General features: G+C 41.6%; 1 long non-coding RNA gene across 2 annotated transcripts; it reads right to left on the bottom strand.

Annotated features, from left to right (window-relative positions):
• Positions 1 to 208: 208 nt before the first annotated feature.
• Positions 209 to 9024, bottom strand: LOC138296844 (uncharacterized). Of its 2 annotated transcripts, none has more exons than XR_011203910.1 (2): positions 7354 to 9024; positions 209 to 7281 (listed from the first exon to the last, which is right to left on the bottom strand). It is a non-coding gene; the product is annotated as an uncharacterized lncRNA (long non-coding RNA). The 2 variants fall into 2 exon arrangements; XR_011203911.1 differs by having other exon boundaries at positions 7390 to 9024.
• Positions 9025 to 9939: the final 915 nt, after the last annotated feature.

Genomic DNA, 9939 nt, shown 5'->3' with positions numbered 1-9939 from the left:
GCCTGTGCAGAGATTGTCATTGTGTATCACAGGGGCCACTAGGCATAGCATACCTAAGACCTGTAAAATGCGATTCCACATTCCGCCCTCTGATACTCAATGACAAATCTAAGGGTCATGGTGTATTTCTCTCATTTATACCTCTTGCTTGTCCCTGTTGTCATCCTTATATCTTTTTCTTTGATAATGTGTGTGTTTCTGGTGACAGTTTCTTTTTTTTTTTTTTTTTTTTTTTTTTTCAAGAGTAGGGCCAGGAAGGATGGACAAACTGGTATGAGCACACATATCGTTATCAGTGCCACGATCCCTATCGCTAGTACCTCTACCAACCAGGTACCCCAACCCCTGAACCATGCTGCTACTCGATCCAGCATTCCTCTGACGTCTGTCCCATCTGCCACTTTCCCAGCTCCTTCTTCTTCCTTTTTTATATCCTCTATTTCCTTTCTTATATTCCCCACGTTGGTGTCCTCTTCCTGCGCACCCCGCCAAGTGTTCTCTTTTCCCCCTTCTGTAATTCTGTTCTATGTGCCATTTTTGGTAGCACAAATGCTAAGTAGCAGGTACCTTGCCAACCTGCTGGCAATTTAAAAAATGCAGATGTCCCACATATAATAAATATTCCTTTGGGAGGTGTCAGGCCTATGGACAAGCCTGTTGTGTCATTTCTTTTGTAGTCCAGGCTCAAAGTTGTATTGCAAATACTATGTCCCACATCAATTCCGTGTTTGCTAGTGTTTGCGTTACCTCTTGAGCATTTGAAACACCATGGTGCCTTTATTTCTGTATCTATGGCCAGGCATGGTATTCGTTGTTCTGAGCCATGATCCCTTTCAGTGTAACCCTTCCCTCTTTCTGTTGTAAATGCATTCAATACATTCTCTTCTTCTTTTTTTTTTTAAATTCTAATCTCCTACACTTCTTTCTTCTCCTTCTATCTTCTTCCTTCAATTTATTTGACACTCTTTCTACCAATTTTCCTTGCATATCACCTACATAAGGTTCATCTTCCAAACCATACTCATCCCTTTTTCTCCTCATTTCTTCATTTAAGTGTAATTTCTTTTCTCCTGGCTAGTGGTCGGTAGGTGGGTACCTATATAACAATCAGACACATTTGCTAGTTCTTTGTACATTGATACCATTTGCACAAATGTATTGTCCTTATAATCTTCTCCATCTTCTTTCCATTTTGTATATTTCACCCATTTTGTTTTATCCTCCACCCTCTCATATTATTTTGAGATATTGTTGTTCTCACCACCTGTTGTTCTTTCACCTTGGCCATTTTTGGGGATGTAGTGTTCCTGGTCGAGCCATGGAATGTGTATGTCGTCTTTATATACTATCAGTATTGTTGTTATTACTATAGCTGCTACTGGGGTGAGTAATGCTGTGACCACCACAGGCCACTTCTTCTGCTCCTTTTTCTTATGTTGTAATCTTAAATCCATGTCGCCTTATAGGGTGTGGTCAGATGTGGCTAGCACTTGAAACCAGTTCTATTGGTATGTAACCTTTGGTACCTCCTTATTCCTGTAGGAGTGCCACACGAGTAGTCTATTCCTTCTGTATATTTTCGGGGCGACGTTGAATGCTATTTGACACTTGTAGTTATGCAGAGTATAAAGGGATGAATCCCAGTGTCCAGTTCTAAGGGGGTTGAATGCGATAGTCCCGAGGGATGGCCCTTTTGTCCTATTTTTGCTATATTCCTAATTGGAAGAGGCACCTCCCAATGGGGCTACAAACCGCACTGATCCTAGTGACCAGCCGCTTCCGTAGGACTGGGATCTGTACCTCTTGGCGCAAATTTTTCTAGCGGACTTTTAGTATTCTGTTCATTTATATCCTGATGTCTTTAATACTTAAGTGGCCTTGCTTGACTCTCCGACTCCTGTGGAGAGTAGCACGAGCAGTTCTGAAAGAATATCCTGGTGTCTTGAGGACCCGCTTGCACCCTCCGACTCCTGTGGGGCTGCAGCACGAGCAGTCCAAGAACAATGCTCTGGTGTACTGGGGAACCCGCTTACACTCTCCGACTCCTGTGGGAGTGTAGCACGAGCAGTTCCGTCAGTGTTGACTGGTGGCGCTTGTCGAACGAAGGTTGTACCGCTGTGGTGAAGGTGGCATTACTCTCATTGGCAACTTTGTTGGCGGCTGGTCGTCCTTTGGTCCAGCGGCCTTCTTGGTGTGTGAGGTATGGACCCAGGATGTGATGCCCTCACACTTGACTGCTGTGGCTGTTGTCAACAGGACTTGGTATGGTCCCCTCCACCGTAGTTGAAGGCAGTGACGTCTGGTGTGGCCTTTACCCACACCCAGTCTACAGGATGCAGTTGTGTTCCGGTGGTGTACCTTCTTGGTGTAATAGCTGTGGATCCAGGTCATTCCCTCCTACTTTTCAGGAGACCCAAGCCCAATCTCCCTGTTGGAGATCATGTCCAGGTAGTGCTGTCCAGCCAGGAAGGGCCTGCAGCACCTAATGCTGAAGGTAAGGCAAACTGCTGTCAAAATGTCCTATCAGATAATAACTTCTCAGCACCAGACATGTTCATAGGCCAGTCAAACAGTATCTCAGTCGGTGCTCACTTTGACAACTTTGTCAAGGGTGCCTTTCTTGACCAATGAAGCAAGCGGTATTGCATCAATCTAGAACCGCTCAGCAGATGCACAAAATCTTATAAAGGGACATATCTGACTTGTTTATGGGGTAACTAGCACACTCTTAAACTCAAATAAACACTAAAAAATAAATAACAATTACACTCAGTAACAGTGGAATATTCACATACAGCCAGTATAATTTTTTAACATAGCATTGTATCCTATTATTCTATTTCAACACCCTGAATATCTGCATCAATACTGGAAGGGTTGGGACTTTGCAGGCATCACTGCCATCAGAAGTCACTTCCCCTTTCTCGTACAAGTGTGATGTTCTGAAATGCTGATGTTCCTTTAAGATATTATATTTATTTTATTTATTTATATTTGGCACCCTCATCATCAGAGGTATATTACTCATAGCTGTATTGCCGTACTACATAGCACATCCTAAGGTAGTAATAACTCTATCCTAATATAGGTATTTTCAATACCCAAAACCATTTTTTGAGAATATTTAGTTGCAATCTACCAACACATGAAGGCAATCCATTTCACTGCGCTCATTTAAGATGTACCACGGAAGACTCCCATTAATTATGAAAACATAAAACGTAACATAGACAGACGGATACAGAAACCACATCTTCTCGTCCATGTTCTGAAACCTAGGGAAAAACATGGATAGAAAAATACTCCTACGTAGATACATACATCCTGCGTCCAGGGTGTATATAAAAAAAAAATCCTATTCCATTCAGCTGTACATTTATTTTACATTTCTACTTGGAACGTCATGGTAACATATCGCAACAATCCGTGGCTTTGCCCTTGGAGTCATGCCCAGAGTCTGTGGTTTTCAGAAATGGGGAAGGTAATCTTAACTGCTACAATTTAATACAGGGACGGGACCTGGCAGATAAATGCACAAAATAAAATACCATAAAAATAAAACACATTTGTGACAAATGTGCTCCATTTTTACCCATTCATTGCCCTTTTGACACCCTGGTTGTACTCACATGACTTCAACATACTACATGTACTGCAGATGTTTAAACATCCACTTGTGTTATTTTCTTTTAGCCTCTCATTAAGTGAAATCGATCAGTCACTAACACGTCATGTGTAATCATTATTACTGCACTAATGTGTTTATTTTAAATATCAATACACCTTAGTAGAAGTTTGTTATCACATAATTAACTCACTCTACACCCCAACAATAACCCACATTTTTATATATCTCTTATTTACTTATATTATTTACAATTCATCACATTTAACACTTCTTTTAATTTCTATATCTCTTCTTTCATTGAACATGACTAAATTATTAGTATGTACTCTATAGAGCTATGAAGAAATACACAACCAGGGGTATGGAACTACAAATAAAAGCAAAATTTTGTTATTCCTTGCTTTCAAAATACCTTCACAAACAATGTAACTAGGAAAGAAACATTCTGCTAAACTACCATGATGTTTTAGGTGTCATTTCTTTGAAGCATCATTTAGTAAAATGTGCGGATGCATGGTGGTATTTCCAACATTTATATTCATAACAGGAAAAATCAATGTAACCTTTTCATCAAAGTTACACATTGCCATAGTAGTTCCTGGCATGAACAAAACTACTTTGTGCCAAAACTACTTTGTGCCAATATTCTTCGTATGGAAGAGCAGAATGGTGTCACTACCACTGAAGCCAGCCAATAAACAGAGAGACAGAATTCAAATAACAAAAGATCTGTGATAACCAGTTTATGGCCGAATTCTCAAAGAAAATCACAAAGTACACCCATGGTATCTGTTCCTGCATTAGTGCAAATTTACGGCTTTTATACATGCGCTAGCATTTAATGAGGCAGACCAGGAAATCGAACTCCTAGACAATATTTGTAAACACCATTTTAGCAGGAGGAAAATATGCATGTCTTTTTACAGGACAAGTAGACTGATGACACAAACTGTCCCATGGACAATTTAGACATTTTATAAAATTCCACACTCCTGACAACATATTGTTAACTGCTGCAAATGAATCCTCTGTTCCCTCCAGACTAAATTTGTTCACTGTAAGAATTTTGGCAACCTTTGCATGGGTCAAATATTTTTAAATGTAATCCCTACATAAGAAAGTTCTAATTTGTTGTACACCTGTGGTTCCTAACCTTTTTACTCCTGGGGACCACCAGTGAAACGTTACTGGAAGCCAGGTACCCCCAAGCAATTTGCACAATTTAAATTTCAAACATGAAATCATTCTTTTTATATTGAAAAAATATGCAAAAATCTAAACATTTTATTGGAAATGTTGGTGCTGCATCTTGGCGACCAACTTTTCAATTTTTAACCATAAGTGCCTCTCTTCTCTCCCTATCCTTTTTGTCACATTTAATTAATTTTTATTATAGCATCTCTCATACCAGTGTAGGTGTTGGAGCACTTTACAGCACTTTAAAATGAAAGACTGGGAAAAAAACAGCTTTCTAATTTGTGCTATTCAGTTGGCATGCAGCTCCTTAATTGCAGTTCATAGCTCAATGTGCTAGATTACTATTATGAACTGTACAGTAACTAAAGAATCTCTGTGACAAAAGCAGTAACCCACTGTGCCATCCACTGCCACTGTCCAAAACTCTCATTCCTCCCCAGCAGGTACATTAATCACTGGAGTTATCTTGACGCTTTTATTTTTTTGCTGTACAATGCTCTTTGCAGTACTTTTAAAGCAAATAACAAGTAATAAAGTCTGAATTTTGTGTCTTATTACGTGTGATAACTTAACAATTAAACTTAAATTTTCTACAGTGTGTAAGCATGTTACAGCCATCCCTTGTCTACTTGCAAACCTTTCCCATACTCAGTGTAGTGTCAAATTATAGTGTAGTAATTGGAGTAGTGGCCACATATTTCAGGCCAGTGTATCGCCTTCTTACAATCCTCCCACCAATCTAATGGTACAATAATGCTAAACAATGTATCCAGATCCTTCCAAAGCAGCCCTTCCCATGGCTATTATTCTGTTTAACTCTGTACATTTTTATGTACGTCGAGAGACTGTCTCTTGTGATCTCCAGCTGTGTGTTTGTATTGCTGAGCACCTCCTTCCACATCTTGATGTTATGCATTGTGTGATGTGCATACGTGGACATATCCCATAGTAAATTGTGTGATCCCTCTCGCCCCTTGCCAATACATTTTTCCATTTAATTTGATATCTGTTCGTACTTCTGTTCATTTTTTTCTTATTGCATTAGCCACTTCCTCTTTACCCTGGCTATGGAATAACTGTCTAATTCTTTCACAAGGTCTCTTACGTTTTGCTTTTATTTTTCACTTCCTCATCCATCAAACGCCATTCCAGGGTGCGGCTTTCACGTTCCGTCTCTGCCTGCTGTTGTAGAGGCAGCTCAGAGTGTTTGGTCCCTGCTGTGGTGCCCTCACGCTGTAGTGTATTTCCCAAATGTCTTCAAACAAAATCGATATTTTGTTCCTGTGACTGTGCACTTGTCACAGGAAGAGAGCTTGACAAGCCCCTATGGATTTTTTTTTTTATCCTCCACATACAGGACAGCCCCACATTCAATGCACATCCCATATGCAACTAGCATGTAGGCAGCATTGTAAAGCACCACACATGTCCGCAAAGCTACAGAAACACTACTGTCATTTTCCTTGCAAAGTCAAAGTCTAAGTACAGTAGTGCCTATAGGCCTTCTTTCGCCTCTATTTGGTACGCTGGACTGTCCTTGGGGCTATGTTGATGTGTCTCTACTTTGCCTTTACTAAGAGGGTTCCTCGTGACTGTCTTACCCTAGCCTTTTGTTACATAACACGAAGACAATTACAATCGTTCCAGAAAACAGTAGGATGTCGGTGTATTTTTTTTACACCGCTCATACCCCGTGACACAGAAGGGATAACAATGGGTATATTCACACACGCAGCCTCTCTTTGCCAGCCGCAATTATTGATTAGTAAAAGCAGGAAGCAAGCCGGTCTGCATCCATGCCACAATTTCAGCCAGCCATGTCCACCTTAGCTCACAAAAAGTTTGAAATCAGACAGTACCCAAGGTGCTAGTGACGGCGTCCACACTGGCGTCCTTTGGGGTGAATCAAGAGATGACAGAATAGTCAGGAGGGACAGGGTGCGGCTGTATGATATTGGAAGCTGGACCAGATCCTTGGCCAGTGACACGCAGATAATGCAATAGCGGTGAACAAGTCAAGCAACCACATGTGACGGCAGAACCATAGACAAGGGTCACAGTACAATTAGCCCTGTGGGGTGATCCTACTCCCAACCCTTGTATCAATATGTAGTGAGTGCAGGGGGGGTGTTTGTACTGTGTGATGTTTGCATATTAAATCAGTCAATTGTCATAAAAATCTGTATTATGTCGCCCATGAGTCCACCCACCTAGTCTTAAATTTTCTAAAAATTCTTATCCTAAATCGCAAATGCATGAAGTCAAAATAAATTACAGTACACCACCTTGTTGTCAACCCTTCCTTCATCAATCAAAAACCACTTTCGCACACACACGTATTTATATCTCAAAAACCACTTTCAGACACACACACGTATTTATACCTCAAAAACCACTTTTGCACACACATGGATTTATACCTCAAAAACCACTTTCGCACACACACAGATTTATAACTCAAAAACCACTTTCGCACACACACGGATTTATAACTCAAAAACCACTTTTACACACACATGGATTTATACCTCAAAAACCACTTTCGCACACACACGGATTTATACCTCAAAAACCACTTTTACACACACATTGATTTATACCTCAAAAACCACTTCTACAGTTTACACCATTTCACATGAGTAGCCGATAGTTCAATATGCCATAAGCATTGTTCAAAGAGCTGCAATATTACAGGAAACAGATAACATAACAATTTTTTTTAACACAACAAACAGAGCCTGCCTGCTCCACTGGAATGAACCACAATCATCCAGTTACTGGAATGAAACACTATCACTCCTATAAACACAAGGAAGCTGAAATCACATGCCAGTTCCTCTTAAATGTACACATAGAACCTGGAACGGACTACTACCATCCCATATCTGGGCAACGCCCTTTTACAACACCCTCTCTGACCAGAGTTATCCGCCCCAGCCCCTCCGGCTGGGGACTGCAAACAGCGACTCGCGCTGTGTTCTGAAGCAACACCGCTAGTTGCCTCTATTCCTCGGACATCTTTTATTAACAGTAACAAGCTACATGAAATACAGGAAGCTATTCTAAGTATACAGCTGCAGCGCAGGGAGGAAGGAAATGGTGTAATACAATGGAAGAACCAAATTAACACAGAATGCTAGCAGCCTGCGGACGGTTATCTATCTGAATGTTTTCACGAGGTGCATTATCGGAGCCCGCAACAGAGGACAACAGAGGAAGAAATGCCCTTGGCATGCCACCGGAGACAGAGAAATAAAAACAAATATCATTACAAAAAGCTGGCTAAGGGGTACGGCAAAATAGAAATATTAACCATAAATGCATAACCACTGTATGCAGGAAACATATTAACGAAACACCCCAGTTACCTCCCTGTTTCGCAATATTTACACCGGAAAAACAGTAGAGCAAACAGCGAGAGCAGGACCACGAAGCAGCAATAGATACTCACGACAGCTCCAGACTCCGTCGCAGGAGGGGCCCTGTCCAATGGGTCAGCTGTCGCCCCAACCGAAACAGGAGCCGGGCTGAAGGAAACTATTCGCTGAACGAGACCGCAATTCTTCCATTCTCCACCAAATGTAGAAGCCTAATTATTCAGCACCCATTCAGGATACAAACGACCGTTAGCCAGCTCTTCTAGATAAACATAATATCAATTTATTAGGGATAGAATAGAAAGACATGTACATGGAGGATGCTCTGTACTAGTGTACACTCGAGCAGCCTAATACAAGGAAGTAATACATGATCTTTTATAGTATTAAACCACAAACATAATTCAACGTCTTATTGGTTCTTTGGCTTTGACGTATGATTGACGCATGACTACTTCTCCATTATGGCTGAGGTCGTTTTTCCTATCATACTATATATAGTAACAAAAAGCATAGAAAAGGATTTTACACAAGGTGGCCTACGTGCCTAATATCACATGGTCCATCTTGTGACAGAACTCGAGAACATCACGTACTCAGACTGGTACTTTCCAGAAGGGAGATTGCTTCAGCTAGCATGCAATGACGAGGATCTTTCATGATGTCTGTTCAGAGGGCAAGCCTTGCAACATAATGCGTTCCTAGCAGTAGCGAATTACATTTGTAGGCCTCTTTACTTAATGATAGGCCTGTGCAGAGATTGTCATTGTGTATCACAGGGGCCACTAGGCATAGCATACCTAAGACCTGTAAAATGCGATTCCACATGTATCCATAAATACGAATGCAGCGCGTGCTGCTCCAGCGCACCCACAGGCTGTGGTTCCGGGTATTAATCCGGCCACTGTGCACTCAGTTATGGGTAAAGTACCGGCTAAACGAGAGGAGACTCCATTTTGGCTGGCGCAAAAAATTAATACGCTGGAAGCAGTATTTCCCCATACGGGACCTCAGGATAAACATAGAATTTTGACGATGTGTTTGCCGTACGGGATGGTTCCTCCGGTGGACCTTTGTAATACCTGGGGCACAGTGTTTGCCGCGCTCTACACTACGGCACACGGTACACCGACATTAGCTAATTTACCGGACGTACTTAAACAGATTCAGGATGAATATGGGGCTGCCCCTGCCTTAGATTTGGGCATGCAGTTGCTGGGCAATTTTGCCACAGTTTCTTCTATTATTTTGAGTAATCTCAAAGGAGAGGCAGTAGCACTAGCAGTGCGAATGCGTCTTCGGGATGTTCCACTGCTTAATCAGGAGCAGGAGCTTCCGAGAATAATAGCGGAAACATATTCTAGTATTGGTCGTGATAGCCTAGGGGCTAGACCACAAAAACCCCAGTTACAGGGTAAAAATAATAAAGATAATGCTAAACAGCAACAACCTGAGGGTTCGAAAAAGCGCTGGGAAAAGAAACAGCAAACACCTAAGAAAGATGGTGGGCAGTCTCCGCAACCGGAGACCCCACAGAATAAGTATAATCTCAGGAATAGGGATACTTTGAAGACGCCTGATAGATATCAATATACTGATACACGCCAATCTCGTTCCTTTCAGGACTCCTCGGAAAAGAGAAGTGAGAGAGGTGGGCGGTCAGAGCGGAGGACAGAGTACGTGAAACCGAGACAGGATTCACAACGCTCAGCGGAGGTTTCTATTAAACAAGAGAAA

Source organism: Pleurodeles waltl, chromosome 5 (genome assembly GCF_031143425.1).
Source record: "Pleurodeles waltl isolate 20211129_DDA chromosome 5, aPleWal1.hap1.20221129, whole genome shotgun sequence".
NCBI classification, from domain to species: domain Eukaryota; kingdom Metazoa; phylum Chordata; class Amphibia; order Caudata; family Salamandridae; genus Pleurodeles; species Pleurodeles waltl.
The sequence above is the reverse complement of the archived record's forward strand: the minus strand, read 5'-3'. Positions and strand labels throughout refer to the sequence as shown.